General features: G+C 38.3%; 1 protein-coding gene and 1 non-coding gene across 5 annotated transcripts in view; both read right to left on the bottom strand.

Annotated features, from left to right (window-relative positions):
• Positions 1-16686, bottom strand: part of FNDC3A (fibronectin type III domain containing 3A) — a 226865-nt gene extending 210179 nt beyond the window's left edge. The window contains exon 1 of one of the 4 annotated variants that reach the window (XM_045377429.3): positions 16565-16686. The gene's annotated coding sequence lies outside the window, so the exon portion shown is untranslated. Of the gene's footprint in view, positions 1-15089; positions 16037-16564 lie in introns of those variants that run through there. The other 3 variants (XM_065533245.2, XM_074022025.1, XM_005585848.5) reach the window with 3 other exon arrangements.
• LOC123569938 (U6 spliceosomal RNA) lies at positions 3165-3271 on the bottom strand. The gene has a single exon (XR_006693810.1). It is a non-coding gene; the product is annotated as a U6 spliceosomal RNA (small nuclear RNA).
• Positions 16687-18771: the final 2085 nt, after the last annotated feature.

The following is an 18771-nucleotide window of genomic DNA, read 5'->3' as shown; positions in this document are numbered from 1 at the left end:
TTGTTTCAAATGTTCTTTGTCCCTTTTCCCTCTTTATCAGCTTCATTTTTAATTATTTCCTATTATACCATCTCCTCTCTCTTGATTTATAGGCTGCAACTCTTTGTTACTTGAGTGGTTTCTTTAAAGTTTGTAATACACCTCTTTTACTTATTACTGTATACCTTTAAGTAATACACTACTTCAGGAATATGTATCAGAACCTTTCAACAATAAATCTGCAATTTCTCTGGGATTTTTGCTATTATTATTGCATATTTTACTTTTACATGTTTTAAACCTCACATTGCCATTTTTTTAGGGAGCTGGAGGGGAGGGCAGGGTCTCTATCGCCCAGACTAGAATGCAGTGGTGTGATCTTGGCTCACTGCAATCTCTGCCTCCTGGGTTCAAGCGATCCTCCCAACTTAGCCTTCCAAGCAGCTGTGACTACAAGCATGTACCACCATGCCTGGCTAATTTTTGTATTTTTTTTTTTTGGAGAGACAGGAGTTCACCATGTTGCTCAGGCTGGTCTCAAATGCCTGGGCTCAAGCATTCTGCCTGCCTTGGCCTCCCAAAGTGCTGGGATTACAGGCATGAGCCACTACACCTGACAACTGTCATCATTTTTAAATTAAACAGTCATTTGTCTTTCAAAGACATTTAAATAATAATTTTTTTTCTAAATTGTATGTATTTGCCCAGGTAGTTACCACGTACAGTACTCTGAACTCCTTGTGACCAAGTTTCCATGTGATTTAATTTTCCTTCTGCTTGAAGGACTCTATTTAACACGTCTTTTAGTTCAGAAATGAAAGTGATAAATTATTTCAGCTTTTGCATATTTGAAATCTTTATCTTGCCTTTATTTTGAAAGATAGTCTACCTGGGTAAAAAGTCCCAGGTTGACAGTTTTTGCAAAAAAATGTTTTAAAGATATTGCTTCGTTGTCTTCTAGCTTACATTGTTTCTAATGACAGATCTGATGTCACTTTTATCTTTGTCCTGGTTTTTCTTTGGCTGCTTTTAAGATTTCTCTCATGGACTGGGCACGGTGTTTCACGCCTGTAATCCCAGCACTTTGGGAAGCGAAGGTGGGAGGATCACAAGGTCAAGAGATCGAGACAATCCTGGCCAACATGGGGAAACCCCATCTCTAATAAAAGTAAAAAAATTAGCCAGGCGTGGTGGCTTGCACCTGTAATCCCAGCTACTCGGGAGGCTGAGGCAGGAGAATCACTTGAATCTGGGAGGCGAAGGTTGCAGTGAGCCGAGATAGTGCCACTGCACTCCAGCCTGGCGACAGAGCGAGACTTTGTCGCCAAAAAAAAAAAAAAAAAAGAAAAGAAAAAAGAAAAAATTCTCTTTAAGTGATTTGATTATGATGTGTCTTAGTAGAGTTTTATTCATCTTTCTTATGCTTATTGTGCTTATTGGTTTATAGTTTATATCTATTTTGGAAAATGGCCATTATTTCTTCAAATATTTTTTCAGTTATTGTCTCTAAATTCTATTTTCTTTCTTCTGTGCTTCATTTTGGATAGTTTCTATTGCTATATCTTCATGTACACTAATCTTTCCTTTGACAAAGTCTAACATGCCATTAATGTAGTATATCTTTGACACATAATTTTAATCTAGACAGTGTCTCTATCTAACATGTTCAATCTTTTTGTTAGCTTCTCTAACACTCATAACTGTTTTAATAACTATCATCATCAGTATCATTTGAAGGCCAATTTCAAGTGATTTTTCTCAATATGGTTTGTATTTTCTTGCTTCTTTGCAGACTCAGTAAGTTGAACTGAAGGTAAGATAATGTCAACTTTATCTTGTGGGCTGTTGGATATTTTTGTATTTCTATAAATAATCTCAATATTTGTTCTAAGATGTGGCTAAGGGACTAGGACAAAGTTTGATTCTTTGGGACTTGGTTTTACAATGGATTAGGCAAGAACAGAGTTGCATTTAATGTGTAATTCATTTTTCCCCACTACTAATGCAAAACCCTCCAGAGTACTCTACTGAATGCCTTGTAAATTATGAGGCTTTCTGTTCTAGCTAGTGGAAACAGGCACTTCTTCTGGCCCTGTGTGAGTCTGGATCCTGTTCTATATACAATCTTTTTAGTTGGCTCTTTCTCCAGCCCTGCGTAGTTTCCTTAAATGTATATGTTTATTAGTACTTTGCTGAACACTTAAGGTTTTCATGTCTGATAGCTTTAACTTATAAATTACTACAAGCTTTCTTTTCTTTTTGAGACAGGTCTCATTCTCTAAGGTTTTCATGTCTGATAGCTTTAACTTTAAATTACTACAAGTTTTTTTTCTTTCTTTTTTTTTTTTTTTTTTTTTTTGAGACAGGTTCTCACTCTCTCACCCAGGCTGGAGTGCAGTGGCACAATCATGGCCCACTGCAGGCTCCTGGGCTTAATCAATTCTCCCACCTCAGCCTCCAAAGTAGTGGGACTACAGATATGTGCAACCATGCCTGGCTTACTTACTTATTTATTTACTTATTATTTAGCAAAAACAAGGTCTTGCTATGTTGCCAGGCTGGTCTCAAACTCCTGAGATCAGGCAATCCTCCCACCTCAGCCTCCCAAAGTCCTGGGACTATTAGGCATGAGTCAAGCACTTGGCCATACTACAAGCTTTTAAATTATAAATTACTACATTATGGCTTTTACCATTCTCATATGCAATTTAGATTCTGAAGAAGGTTGTTTCACCCTTTAATGTATAATGATACATATCTGCAGTAACAATATTTTTGGCTTTACCTGTTGCTAAAGTAGGTATATTCATAAACATTCCAATTTGGCTTGGATGTTACATTTCATCAGTGATGTACTGTTTATGAATTTATGCTTTCGGGTGGAGAGTTCTGCAGACAACTATCAAGTCCACTTGATCCAGAGCTGAGTTCAAGTCCTTAATATCCTTGTTAATTTTCTGTCTCATTGATCTAATATTGACAGTGGAGTGCTAAAGTCTCCCACTATTACTGTGTGGGAGTCTAGATTCTTTGTAGGTCTCTAAGAACTTGTTTTATAAATCTGGGTGTTCCTGTATTGGGTGCATACATATTTAGAGGAGTTAGTTCTTCTTGTTGCATTGAGCCCTTTACCATTATGTAATGCTCTTCTTTTTCTTTTTTTATCTTTGTTGGTTTAGAGTCTGAAAAACACGGAACACTTCATGAATTTGTGTGTCATCCTTGCGCAGGGGCCATGCTAATCTCCTCTGCATTGTTCCAATTTTAGCATATGTGCTGCCAAAGTGCGCACAAATTTATGCTATTTAAATAAGTTATAATGTATTTTCGTTTAAGTGCAATAACATTTTTATATATAGGGCAGTGATTATAGCCATAGTTTTGTAATGCAATAGGTCAAACCATATGAAATTGCTACTGAGGTCAAAAACTTTAAAATATCAACAATTTAACCTAATAAATGTATTCATACACTTTTAAGGAAATCAATAATTTACACAGATTGTTAGCAACAAATTTACTATAACTTATTTATCTTATTCGTCTCCAATCCCACAGCCACTGGAAAGAAGGAAAGGGTAGTATGGGTAGGATGGATAAGCCTCACTCTTTTATGTCCCTTAAGTGAAGAAAGGTTTAAAAAGGAAGGGGGCATTCAGAGCCACCGTCCTTAACCTTCTTAGTCAGATATAGTAAATTTAAATTTAATTCAGCATTTAGGAGAAACTATACCTTAATACTAACATGAAAATTCTGTTAAAATAGACTTCAAAGGAAATCTTGATCAAAAAGATACTTCCAGTCAGGAAACTATGGAAACAAAAGAGAAAGAATTGCTTCCAAGAAACGAACCCCAATCCATTAAAGGACTGATAGTGTGCACACAGATCAGTTTTTCTTTTTTTAAGTAACATCTTATGTTCCACATATAGCTCTAGGTGTCTAGCATCTTTGGAGCACACAGGCTACCCTTTAGAGCCAAAAGACAACTACACCTAAGACAATCCTATTTTCACTTCCAAATATTTTATTGTCCTTTCTATAAGTATTATACAAAACTGTAGTTTTTATATTATAGATTGTTAACTTTGCTTTTGTAGAACTTCAAATTCTTGGTTATATCTATCAGTATGATTTTTGGACTGAAGATTAAACCTGTAGTTTCTGAATATTTTCTGGCCACAGTAATATACTGGTAACTAAATTCACACAGAAAGTTTGAGTTCCTGTGTAAAAGCTGCTGTATTACTATAACTTAACCATATTAACATGTTTCCTTCACTAATTCCTCCAAAATAATTTTACCATATCATAATAAAATCAAGAAACATTTATTTCCTATAAGTAGATTTGTCTGCAGAATCCAGTAGTCCTTAAATTAGTCCTTTCTGAGATGACCAGACTCTTCATTTATAAATCTACAACTACGCCTTGGTTAAAGATTGCCTCTAATCATACTCGTCTTCTTTCAACTTCTTTTAAAAAATCTTCCGGGCCAGGCGCAGTGGCTCATGCCTGTAATCCCAGCACTTTGGGAGGCTGAGGTGGGCAGATCACGAGGTCATGAGTTCGAGACCAGCCTGACCAACATGGTGAAACCCCATTTCTGCTAAAAACTACAAAAAATTAGCCGGGTCTTGTGGCACATGCTTCTAGTGTCAGCTACTCGGCAGGCTGAGGCAGGAGAATCACTTGAACCCGGGAGGCGGAGGTTGCCGTGAGCCAAGATCATGCCACCGCACTCCAGCCTGGGTGACAGAGCGAGACTCCGTTTAAAAAAATGCAAATATACAAAAGTTCGCTGGGCATGGGTGACGCGCGTCTGTAATCCCAGCTACTCAGGAGGCTGAGGCAGGAGAATCGCTTGAACCTGGGAGGTGGAGGTTGCAATGAGCCGAGATCGTGCCATTGCACTCCAGTCTGGGTGACAGAGTGAGATTTGGTTTCAAAAAAAAAAAAACCACTTAGTTCTCTTTACTCTGTCTTCCTCTCAAGCTTCTGATTCCTCTCTTGACCTCTATCATTAACTGTCTTAAAATATTAGGTTCTAATATTAAAGGGGAGGATCAAAATATTCAGAAATATGGGACTTGAAAAAAACTACATTCAAAATTATAACTTTACATTTAAAAAAGCAAAGTGTTTTTATAACAGAAACTCTGAAAATAAAAGGCACTTTATTTTGTCTTGGTTGGCAGTTGTGGTTACAGAGGTTAAGAATCACTGGTAGAATTCTCACTTCTTTAACCCACTTTAACCCCGTTTCAGATCCAACACTATACTGAAATTGCTATTTCTAAAAACACCAATGACTTCAGACACCAACTGGGAAGCTTCTGCAAGTGAAATGAAGTGCTATTAAAAATTACACAGGGAAAACTGACATAAATCAAAGCTGTCCACCCAGAAGGAATGGGCCTCATCAGGACCAATCATAACAAAGCCTTGCATGTGTTGTTATGTTTGTTATATCACCAAGGCTGCACTTGCTTATACTTGAAAATACACATACAAACATTGTTTTTAACCCTTTCCTGACCCCTAATCCAGCTTCTGTTTCTATGGCTAACAACTGTGGTGTACCCTTCCAGTCTTTTTCTCTGCACTTACTTGTGTATTAGGTTTTCTGGGATTGGTTGTTACATAAGTGAAATCATATACACTGCTTTTGTGTATTGTATTTTTTGTGTATAAATTGTGTCTTTGTGTATGTATTATATTGCATCTTGCCCTTTCATGTAAAATATCTTAAGAAGTACATCTATGTCTATTTCATGTTTTTTCATAAGTATCTAATATTATAGCATAAAGGCACACCATAATTTAACTGTTCTAATGATGACCTTATTACTTCCAGTGTTCCTTCATACACTTTCTCCTCTGCATGGAATAATCATGCAATACTTTCTATTAACGTATGATAGCATTTCTATATTACAGACATATAGAAATAAAACTTCTGGTTCAGGAGAATGTACATTTAAAATGGACAGATACTGCCAAACTTTTCTCCTAAAAAGATGAAGCTATTTATATTTGGTTCAATAATATTTCTTCAAAACTTAACAGGTTACCTGTATTTCTACCTCTATAAATTTCCTGCTTACATTCTTTCCCATTTTCCATCAGGTTATATTTTTCATATTGATTTGTAGTTACACCTTATATACCTTGAATATTAATTCTGTCTATTATATGTCAAATATTTTATCCCAGTCTATTGCTTGCCTTCCTTTTTAAATGGCATCTAAGTTTGATGTCTCACTTAAAAGGTCTTCTCTACTCCAACAATTTTTTAAATTAACTTTTAAAAGTTTTGTCATTCGAGTTAATGGGTGCAGCACACCAACATGGCACATGTATACATATGTAACAAACCTGTACATTGTGCACACATACCCTAGAACTTAAAGTATAATAAAAAAATAATAATAATAAACATTTTTTATTTATCAACATTTAGTCCAGCTGGGGCCGGGCGAGGTGGCTAACGCCTGTAATCCCAGCACTTTGGGAGGCCGAGGCGGGCGGTTCACAAGGTCAAGAGATAGAGACCATCCGGCCAATGGTGAAACCCTGTCTCTACTAAAAGTACAAAAATTAGCTGGGCGTGGTGGTGAGCATCTGTAAGCCCAGCTACTCAGGAGGCTGAGACAGGAGAATTGCTTGAACCCAGGAGGCGGAGCTTGCAGTGAGCCCAGATCACACCAAAGCACTCCAGCCTGGCGACAGAGCGAGACTCTATCTCAAAAACAAACAACAAACAAACAAAAACAAAAAACAAAACAAAACCATTTAGTCCACCTGAAACTTAGTTTTGAGAGTGTCATGAAGTGGGTACCCAACTATCTTTACTTCAATTAGACAGACTTACTTCAGTTAGACCCTTTATAGACTAGTTCTTCCATTCACTTATCATACAATTCTTCTTTATCCATGGATCTTCTCCTGAATTTATTATTCTATTCCTTTGATCAATATGCCTATTGCTACCCCAAATTCTTATTTTAATACTTGTAATTTTATAATGTTTTGACCTTTGATGGGTATATTCCCATTTATTATACTTTTTTTGAAATTTACTTGGCCATTCTTGTGCAAGCTCCCTTCTCAAAACTTGAACCATCAGTTTGTCAAATTCCATTTTTAAAATCCTGTTGAATTTCTGATTAGAACTACATTGACTTTATAGAATAATTTAGTAAAAGCTGCGATTTTTATAGCATTAAGTTGACACATTCAGGAATATTCTTCCATCCATTCACATCTTTTTGCAGTTTTCTTCACATAGCTTTTACACATTTTAAAATCTTAAGTATTTTACAGTTTAGGCTGCTACTTCTTATTACTGTATTTCATAGTTGGTTATTGTTGATATATAAGAAGGCTAATGAATTTTCTAACTTTATTTTATAGCCAGTCAGCTTACTGAAATTCTTTAACTCAAATCATTTTCCATTATCTCGTATTTTTTATTTGTATTTGTATTATATTTATTTGTATTTGTAAGCAGTCACATCAACTCTAAATAATAATGATACATTCCCCCCTTTCTTTACGGGTTATTTTTCTTGTTCTTAATGTATTGCCTAAGACTTTTGGACCTATGTCACGTTCCTATCTTTTAATGAAACTACTTCTATTATTACTCTATGACATTTGGTGATAATAGCATCTACCGCAGAGAGATGTTGTAAGGCTTAAGTAAACTTAAACATGTAAAGTTTTTTGCAATAGCAGCCAGAACACACATAGTGTTTAATACCTATTAATCATATTATTTACTAAGTGCCTTTTATTTGTCAAGCACAGGGTATGCATGCAGCATTGCGGAGGTTAGCAAACTAAGGCCTGTAGGCCCAGTCTGTTCTGCTGCCTAGTTTCATAAATGAAGTTTAATAGGAACATGGTCACGTCCATTGTTTATAATTTATCTATGGCTGTTTCTGTGCTCCTATAGCAAGTTTAAGTAGTTGCAACTGAGCCCATATGGCCCACAATGCCTAAAATATTTACTATCTTCTCTTATATTAAAAAAAAGTTGCTGACTCCAGCAGTACTTGTCAAACTCAAGGAGTTCATAGTTGAATAGCTGATTTAGACAAGTAAAAAATATATATACATTACAGTATGATATATACAACCAGATATTCTGTGGGTATTATGGAAACAATTAACAGTTAAATATTAAAAGGCAGGAAGGACTCACACAAGTGAAAAGACCCGACATATTTTAATTATTTAAAAACATGTATTTATTTACATATCATTCTCTCTCATCCCGTTCTGTAAATTTCTAAAGGGGAGAGAGTGTGACATTCATTTTTGTGACATTCGACATTCATATTCTAAGTATCTAGGACATTTTAAATGTTCAACAAATGATGGACAAATGAATAAATGCATGATATGCAGGATGCCTGAGTGACAATGATTAGGCATGTATGTCAAAGTTCTAGATATAAATATGCTATGGCAAGCATTTTACTTGTCATGCTATATAGGATCTTTTAATTCTTGTACAGTCTATATTACGAGACAGCTACTATTATTACTACACTGTAAAATGAAGGCACCAAGGCTCATACAGGTAAAGTAGCACACTTGTGTTTCTATACAGCCAGTATGAGAAGTCAACAAACAATCCTATGGCTGCCTAACGTGAAACATGTTCTCTATACTATATTACAAAGTTGTAAAGAGGTAAGCAATGTTGACACAACAGGGTATTAACAGAGTATGGACTCTCAAATACAAAGGAAATTATAATTAAGGCAGCAAGAATTGTGTTGTGATTTCAATTTCTAAAACTGGGGAATGATTGGAATAAATTCATGTTTTTTAAATATCCTGGAAGCAGCCTAAAAGATGGTTGCAGGGGCAGTTGCCTCTACATTTTACCCAAAGGCTACTCTATCACACACATTAGGCCAGTTTTAGTAAGGTTCAAGTGATTAAAACAAAATTGCTAACATACTATGGCATTTAAGGAATACCAATGTGAAGCATCGAGAAAAGCTGATCCTAATAATTACCAAAGAAACAAAAAGGTATTTCATAAACTATGAAGGTACTATGCTAAAAATGGTTTTTTTAAAGTATATATTGCAAATGAAAATATTACACGGAAAAAAATCAAGTCATAAGAACAAAGACATAATTGAGAATGTCTGTCTTAAGAAAACCAAAAAAAAAAAAAAAAAAAAAAAACTAGAAGATTTAAACCTAATAAAATCACAAATTTTGATTTTTCACTTTTTATTTAAGCAAATCTTAAGAAAAACTGATTTTAAAGTAAATGAAATAACAAATTCTTCAAGTTATGGCTCAACAAAAGTAGCTGCTGTATATGACACATACTTCTACAAAGCAAAGCACGTACCTATTTTCTAATAAAAGTGTAAACTGTGATTTAAAGTGTACTTAAATATCTGTTTAGAACCCCTAGAGAAGATTTTTTCGCCTCCCAAATTACGTGTCTGTAGGTTTAGAAGACAATATACATAAACCAATTAAAGTAATCCCTCACTGAAGAAGTAGACAGTGAAGTGAAATCATTTAACTTTTAAAAAGTTCAAATATATATGAAAATATGGATTCTGAAGAAAAAAAACAAATACAACCCTTTTTTTCCCCAGCATTTCTGATAGAGGCTGATTAACATACACAATCTAATTTACCAAACTTAGGTAACTTTCACACCAAGGCTTACTTCAAAGTATACATTGCACTTTGTATTTCTAGCAACTAGTCCATAAGAGATCTCAAGAAGTGAGGGAGGAAGAGATATGGAAGTCAATCAGAAGTATAGTTCAGCTGTAAAACGAAAATACCGCCATATATCTGGTAGGTTTGTATAGGATTTTTAAAATAAGCAAGTATAGGGCCTAAAATTCAATGAGCTCAACAAGTAGACCTTATTACTATAAATACAGAAACAGTCTTCCCCTTGAAAAAAGAAAATCATAAGGAATGCACTTTTTGCATATTTTTGCCCCACTATGGAAAGAACAGCTGAAGTTGTTCGACAGAGATGATCAGTTTCCCTTGCAAAAAGGGACAGAGACACTGGATATGAACTGTACTGAAAGATGAATAAGAATGGAAAATTTGTATATGCATTCTCTTTGCCAAGAAAGATGTTAAAACTTCTGAGTAAACTGAATGTTTACTGGAAACATACTATGTTTACAGAATTTTGGAGGATAAAGCTTGAACTCTGGTCTTTTTTTTTTTTTTTTTAAAAAAAAGAAAAAAAAAAAGGCTGCATTGCTTCCAATATAGTAGTATTAATGTAAGCACTTTTATGGTATGTACTTTAATGTTTTTATGGTTTCCAACATCTCTGTGGGTTCTCACAATATCTGTGAGGAAAACAGGATAGATATTATTCTCCATTTTAATGCTTAGAAAACCAAGATTGCAAGAAACTAACCCAAAGTCATTTAGCTAATAAGTGGTGAAGTTGGAACTCAGATCTAGGCTTTTGAGTTACCATCCAAGGTACTTTATCTCCTGTTTAGCAAACAGAAACAGCTGGAATAGTGAAGCTGTTTCAAGCATTCACAAAAAAAACAGGGAGGGCATGAATTTCTTCTTACAGTAAAATTTAAAAAGTATAAATTGTATTAAGTGACAATTTATGAAGGCTGTTATTTAAATCAAAAGGTTTATATTGCCTTAAAATTGTGGTAGTGTATGTACTTACTAAGTATGAAAAATGCTAATAATAAATTAAAGTACAAAAGTTAAGTTTCATTATTTTGTTTGGTTGGTTTTAATGTTTTTAACAGGAAGAAAGAAACATCATTGATTCCGTCCAGGTAGCTTCCCATCTTACACATCTGTACTTTTTCCAGCGCCTACTACTAACCCCAATATACGGAACGTACTGATGCCTGCTTAATGAAAAAATGCTCTCATGATGTATTCTTGCTCTCTTGATGCCACAAAAAATACAGTAGCCCCAGCCAATTGATTTGTGCAGCCATAGCCTGAGGCATCACTATCCACCTGGTAATGGCATATGAACCATAGTATACTGAAGAAAACAGAACTGCCTTAGAAATACGTATCTATAAATTTAAAAACTTCAGAGACGTTTCATGTAAATTACTTTTCAAAATAACTGATATTTATCTCCTTTAAATCACCATAACTTATCTTAAAATAATCTTAATTGAAATATTTGTAGAGATCTCTAGGTCTTCCTTCCATGCCTTAATGTGAACATGATACAATCTTTTCTTGATGACTCAAGCTCATCAATGTAAACATCAATTATTAGACTGTTCCATAACACAGTGATTCTTCCTTGAGTACTGCAGAATGTCTGTTTGTCCCTTTATTAACTCATCCTAGACTACTTCTAAAAACAAAGTTCCCTACTGCCTGCTCCCCTGTTGTCACTTACAGACCACCAGCACCCTAGACAAGGTTTTTAACCTGCCAGTTGTGTTTTAAAAAAATGTAAAACCAGCACAGGCAGCTGATATACCTACCCTTATACAAATTCTAAATCAAGCCACTGTGTAGCTATTTTCACTGCAGTAAGGCCTGACTCAAAGGCTTTTCATCTTTCACTTCCTAATTCTGAGACCTATTCTAGGCTCTTGTTAGAAGTCTGGCCACAAAATAACAATTACAGTAGCACTTATTTCTGCATATTTTATTTTAGGATAACATAAGGAAAAATATATACATGATAGTCATAAAACGCACCAAACCACCACATAGACAAGATGATACAAGACATTTCACAGTATGCGCTATATGGACAATTACTTTGCCAATTATTACCTAGGAGTCAGCAAACTAGGTGCCCTGGCCAAATCCAGTCCACAGATGACTTGTTTTTGTTTGGCTCTTGAGACAATGTAAAAATTATGTTTTTGGCCGGGTGCGGTGGCTCAAGCCTGTAGTCCCAGTACTTCGGGAGGCCGAGACGGGCAGATCACTAGGTCAGGAGATCGAGACCATCCTGGCTAACACGGTGAAACCCCCTCTCTACTAAAAAATACAAAAAACTAGCCAGGTGAGGTGGCAGGCGCCTGTAGTCCCAGCTACTGGGGAGGCTAAGGCAGGAGAATGGTGTAAACCCAGGAGGCGGAGCTTGCAGTGAGCTGAGATCTGGCCACTGCACTCCAGCCTGGGCAATCGAGCAAGACTCCATCACAAAAAAAAAAAAAAAAAAAATTATGTTTTTAAAAGATTATAAAAAACAAACAAACAGGAACATTCAACCAAGACTGTAAATGGCCTGCAAAACCTAAAATATTTAATTATCTAGCACTCCACAGAAAAAGTGTGCCGACCCCTGATCTAAGCCATATAAACAGACACATACAAGCTATCCATTACACAGAAAGCTTACGCTATTAATATGTCAAAGCTGAGGTATAGTTCTTTCAGTGATAAGTTCCTAATGATACAAACTGTCTTGTCCAGCTGTGCCTATTTTCCTCTTCTGATGCCCTGGTGCTTAAGCTAACATCTTGACCTAACTTCGTCCCAATTTCTGTCCTTGGATGTTCTTGGACTACTTATTCTACTACTACTTCCAACTCTGCCTGTGAATCTCTTTTGGAATGCCTTTCTCTTTGTTATCTAAATCGTTTCTAAGTTTCCTCTGACTTCCTCCAAATGCCTTCCAGGATTTTTCTAGCCCTCACTGGCTTCACTTTCCTTTAAATTCCAGTTGGTGTCACACAACTTAATAATACCATATTATATTTTTGGCTAATGATACTATTAGTCTAGTACCCCCAACTAGTTTGTAAACTACTTGAAGGAAGAAAGACATCACACTATGTCTGCATCCCCACTTTAATAACATCGCATCACCCTGTAAGCACATGCCATCTCCCAGAGGCAGTTCTCAATCTCAGAGGAAAAAATAGCCCAAGGACTGGTAAACGGGTGATAAGTGATTGGAAAGATTGAAAGATGACACCCACAAAGGAACCTGATGGAAGACCACAGGCTACACAGAAAACTTGAAAGTGTATATTAAAGACAAGTAAAATCACAATAGTGGGAAGATAGAAAGGTAAGAATAAATCTAGATATAAAAAGAGACCACTGAATAATTCTCCGAAATAAGACCAAAATATTAAGAAAATTATAAAAGCTCACAATACATGTAAAAGTACAAAATTTGCCTTTTAACATTAATGGCTATTAATTTCCTTTTAACAAGTAGTTCTTAACATTAATACACATGGGGGCCATATTTCTTCTTTTGCAATGTGATAAAACTGAAGCAGTAAAAGGCTCAATGGAATAAATATGCACCATATTCTAAACCTTTGGAATTACAATATTGTGAATTTATTTGAAGTGTTCTAGGCATTGCTAAAAAAAAAAAAAAAAAAAAAAAAAAAAAAAACAAACCCAGAAACACCAATCACTTAGTTATCTGGCTAATAGGAAATCATGTGCATATTCCTACAACATTCTCAAAGACACGATCTAGATTCATTTTCATTCAAAAATGCACCAACAATGTTTTTAAAAAAAAAACCCTTTTGGTTACTTCATCAAATTGTATTTTAAAAATACAGGCAGATTATAAAATACACAAGCCTTGGATGTCATGAACATTTTAAAACATACAAATGTTTTAAAACAGCGCAAATATTATTAAAACTGGATAAAGTATAAATTAAATGCTCTTTGCCTAAAACTACATAAGACAATGAGAATATGAATCATGCATTCCCTCTTTTTTCCGGGGGGTTAAGGATCTCTCAGCCCTTAGCTATGTCTGGCTGGTCAGGGAAGAGGGAGAAATTTTTAAATTAGTAATAAAATATGCTTACTATTATATTGTAGAAATGTGACTAGTAAAGAGTAATCATTAAATGTGTGTTAAAATAAATCAGGTCTCAATTACTCACATGGAGAGAGGAAGTGAAGACAGACGTCACCAAAAGAAGATAATCCTAGAATGTTTTTTTAATGCTTATCATTAATTTGGGAGAAATTAATTACCCTTATAACTATGCTTGACACTGTTAACCAGGATTTTATTTTTCCTGAGCATTCAATGATTTGGAGGATTCAGACAAAAGGGAAAAAGAGGGAGTTAATTCGGAAGCATACAGGTGGCTAATGGTAGCCAGCCTGGGATAAAAAAATTTCCAGTTAACCTACACATAGAAAACTAACAGATGATCTATGAAATGAAACAAGACAATATAGTAAAATTTAAGGTAGTAGTGCTAAAAAATTTAAATATAAGATTTAACATTAAAAATGTAACAAGATATTTCTCCTGTCATCATCCCTTCTTCCCACTAACTGGTGTTATTAGAAAGCAAGATTAGTAGGCTACAAAGCTAAAAGCAACATTTCAGGTTATATTTTACAAAAGATGTGGTAAAAATCCATCATTGTTTTCTGTTGGGCCACCATCTGTCTCAGTGAGTACTTTATCTCATTACTTAAGAAAAATTAATTCAACCAAGAAAATATCCAAAAGGCAGGGGATTCAACTCACTTGAACATTTGTAGGTGATACAAGATGACAAGAGTTAGTAAATACGCAAAAACTAAATATTTATCCAAACACAAGATCAGCACCACAAAACTCAATTCGTTTCTGCCTAACATATGGCTCAAACTCCTGAGTGGCATATGTTTAGTACTGGAGCTGGTAACAGCATGGTGATAAAATATTATAGTAAGAGTTCAACTGTTATTTCATTCCTACAATACAGAAGCATACACACTTTGGTTTCAAGAACTAAAAACACGACCACGGTAAGAAGCAAAATAATTACGTTGTTCAGTTTTAAAAACCCATAGCGAACACACAATGATTATACCGTAAAAAGAAAAAAAAAAATCTCATCAGCCGGTGACTCTTATTTAATAGATGGTCAGACACAAAGGTGTCCAAAGGAACTTACGTAAAAACCTCACAAAAGAAAATCTCGAATTCACAATCTCTAGCACCTCCAGCAAATCATCGCATTCCACCCTCTCAAATATCCCAAGGCTTGTAACGCCAACAGTTGAATAAAAGAACAATTAACGACCAAATCCATTAAAACAGCCCCTCTTCTGCTCGCAATTTGACAGCGAAATTATCTGTTCATTTTCTTTACCTAACACATGACGTCGTTTCCAAAGCCGTGTCAAAAGTTCGAAGATTCAGGTTAAAACTGGGCGAGGACTGCAGCCTCGAGTCCACCTCCCGACTGAACAGGTGGTTAACTCGCCCCGGGAGAGGAACTGCCAGGTACTGGAGGCAGCCACGCAGGATCAAACACAGAGGGCGGGTTTTCGAGGTTTTAACCCCAAGATGAGCGGGGAAAACGCTCTTCAGAAAAGCGTTCAAGTTCGGCGGCTGCCGGGCGTCCAAAGCCGAAGGCGCGGCGGGTGCTGGGCGATCCTCTCGGAAGGATTCTGCCCCCGCCCCCGAGCCCTCGGCGCTACGCGGCTCGCCGCGGGGAGTAGGCGGGGGACCGAGGGGAGGGCTGCCCGCGCACCCGCGCCACCTCCCTCGGGCTGGATGGCGCCCCCGGCCGCGCCCCCGCAAGCGCGTCCTGGCTAGGCTCGGCCCCGGCAGGTGCCAGACTAGTTGACGGATCCTGTCCCCGGCCCCACTGCCCCCTGCCCACAGCGCGCCCACAGAAAGGGGTGGCCCGGGTCCCTCGACGGGGCCGAGCCCTGGAGGGTGCCCCGGCCCTCAGTCCCAGCCTAACGGTTTCCGCGGCGCCTCCTCCGGGGCGGGACGGGGTTGGGACGGCTCGGTGTCCCCCGCCTTTCGCGGAGGGAGTGCCCGCGCTCTCACCTCCGACTCACGCCGTTCTGAGGCAGAAGAAGGCGGCTCCTCTGGCGCCTCTTCTTAGGGTTCCTGATCGTTTTCTCTCTACCTCAGCTGCAGAGTCAGCTCTGAGGGCCGCCGCGGCCGCCGGCGCGCTGACTGTTGGGGTTGTTTCCTGGCAGTGACGCCGCCGCCTCAGCCCCTCTCTTCGCTCCCTCTCCGCGTAGCTCCCGCTTTCTGTTTCACCCGAGGGACCACGAACGCCGCCGCCGCCATGCTTACTACGGAGCCAGGAGGAGGAGCCCGAAGTCGGTGCGCCGAGTGCGGCTGCGCGGGCCCCGCCGACGGCGCCCTCGGCCGGGACCCCGAACCCCCGCCTCGAGCCCGCGGCGCCGGGGCTCTCTCACCGGAACGCGAGTGCCCGCAGGGCCACCGGCGTGTGGCGGCTGAGCCGCGCTTGGCTCCCGGAGCGCCCACACCCTCTTGGGCTTCCGGCTTTCTCCCCAGGCCCGGCTGCGCCTGGCTCGTGGTACCATCCGCTGTGGCCAGGCTCGGAGCCACACTCAGGAAAAGTGGAGTTCATGGGGGTTCCTAAAGCCACTCACACAATTCTCAATCCACATTTCAAAAAGCTCCCCCGAGACGCACCCTGTCAGCCCCTTTCCGAAGGCACCCGAACTTAAGGCTGGCAGGTGCTTGAAAAGACACTCCCTCCAAGGACAAGGAAGCCGCTGAAATGGGCTTGGAGGTTTCTAATCCCAAATACTTCGAACCCGGGATCTGGATAGCAAGCAAAAATATTTCGATATTTACTCAGTTGAAAACGTGGGGGGTGGCTTCGTGTTCTCTTCGCCAGCCAAATCGCGTGAAAAACCTCAATTTTTACAACAGCACGAAGACTTACAAGTGAACACAGCAGCGACTTCCTGAAACCTGAAGCAATGTGGGGCGCTGCAGTAATGCCTGAGGGCTGCTGACTTACAGTTGCCACCGAAGACCTGGGGAGGGGGTAGTCCTTGGGCCGGGGAGTCCAACCCCAGGAACTGCCCTTTCAAAAATGGTGATGGATGTAACAAGCTGCATGTCCGGGATTTATTTCAGTGTATTAATTGTGCGATCTTTTAAAATAGATCTATTTTTAAAACTGTTCTACAGAAGTATCTTTAAAACGTGCTTATGCTCTATATTCTTAAAGAATACAATGGTTAATGAAATCCTTTGTTGATAACTGACCCTCAAACCGATATCCTGGCCATACGTTCAAGTCCCAGAGGATTGCTACGGTGTATAGAATCCCTACTTTGGTGCTCTCCCCTTTTCCCTCTTTGGAATGTTCTCATCACCTCTTCTAAAATCTGTCACTGCTTTTAATCTCCTCATCTGCCTCTATCCACTCTGATCTTTCTTTCTTATTCTTTCTGCTTTGCTGTATTTTTTACTCTTTTCTCCTTTCTCGCCTGGTTTTCTCTGCGGCTCCAGGTGAAGATTGATGGCATGTTTATATCCGCAGCCAGCTAATGAGAGGTTTCTTTTCTTCTGGTTGTAAATAGGGCAGTGGTATCTTGAGATATTTTCATTGCTCTTCACTATCAGAAGTTCTTTCCCTGTGAGAGATGTTTCCTTTTCTTAACTTTTAGGTTTGGCCCTCTTCCAGACAGCTGGCAAGTTGATCTTAGAATAATTGAAGTATAACTGTATATTGTTTCAGAGTATGAGGATTTTATCAGAGCGTGGGTGAATGGGGTGGCTTCCCCATCTTAATGCTCAACTATGCTTGGTCGGAGACTAAGCTAGACTAAGCTAGTGGTTTCCAAACTTACCGCTAAGCTAATGCTTTCCTACTCTGCTTCCTACTCAGGAGCTTTTTGAAAATAGGGAATCTTGCCATCTACCCCCTCAAGATTCTGATTCCTCTGTTCAGGGAGAGGCCAATAAATGGCACTTTTAAAAACTGTGTCTAAAAAAATGTGTTTGGGACATGCCTACATGTTTTTGAAGAAGACTAACACATAATTTAAGAATGTTATTGAAGACCTAGAGATTATAATCAATAATATGCAATGCATTTAGGTGAAGTAAAGTGAAGACCGCGGAATTTATGTCCTTTGGAGAGAAGAAAACCCACACGTAAATGACCCTAGCATGTGCACCAGTATGAGTTCTCTGGGAACACAGAGAGGGTCAAGAAATTATGTTGGCTTTGAACAAGTTCTCTTCTCAATGCTTCACTTGTTTTAAATCAATAAAATAGGAGCCATTTTCAATCCTCATCTTTCTTGGCCTCTCAACAATACTCAACACTTTGACCACTATTCTTCCTTAAACATTTCTGCTTCCTTCGACACTGCATTTTCTTGGTTTTCCTCCTTCCTTTATTAGGCACTGCTTCTCTGATTCCTTTGCATATTCTTGCTCCTCTCCCTAACCTTTAAATATAACAGTACCTTAAAATTCAGTTTTAGATTCTTTTCTGTTTTCACTGTAATCTCTTGGCCTAAGCAGCATCACCCATGCCAATGGCTTTAGCTATCATCTGTATGCCAGTGATCTCCACATATATGCCTCCAACCCAGACCTTTCCTCTAAATGCCAAATCTGATCCACTACTCAAAGTTAGACCCTTCCTCTAAATTCCAAGTGCTTCACTGACATGGCCACTTAATATCTCAGAGTTGCAAAGTTCAGTCCAACTGAGTTCATGAACTCTCTAGTTATTCAAATCAAACATCTAGTAGTCAGTCACCCCTGATGTCTCCCTCACCTCCATTCTTCCATTCTCCATGTTTGTTGCAGCACTAACTCTTGGCAATTTTATTTCTAAAATCTAATTGGTCCACTTCTTTCCGATCACCAACAATCTAATTCGGTCTCACTGTATACAGTCTGGGATCCTCCATTCAGTCTCCATTTTGCAGTCAAAATTATCTTTCTAAAATCAAGTAAGACTATGTCACTATGCCAAAAAACTCCTTAAACAGTTTCTCATTGCTCTGGGATAAGCCTAGAATTCTTAAGGCGGC

Source organism: Macaca fascicularis, chromosome 17 (genome assembly GCF_037993035.2).
Source record: "Macaca fascicularis isolate 582-1 chromosome 17, T2T-MFA8v1.1".
NCBI lineage: Eukaryota > Metazoa > Chordata > Mammalia > Primates > Cercopithecidae > Macaca > Macaca fascicularis.
Note: the sequence above shows the minus strand (reverse complement) of the source record. Positions and strands in the feature narration are given on the sequence as shown.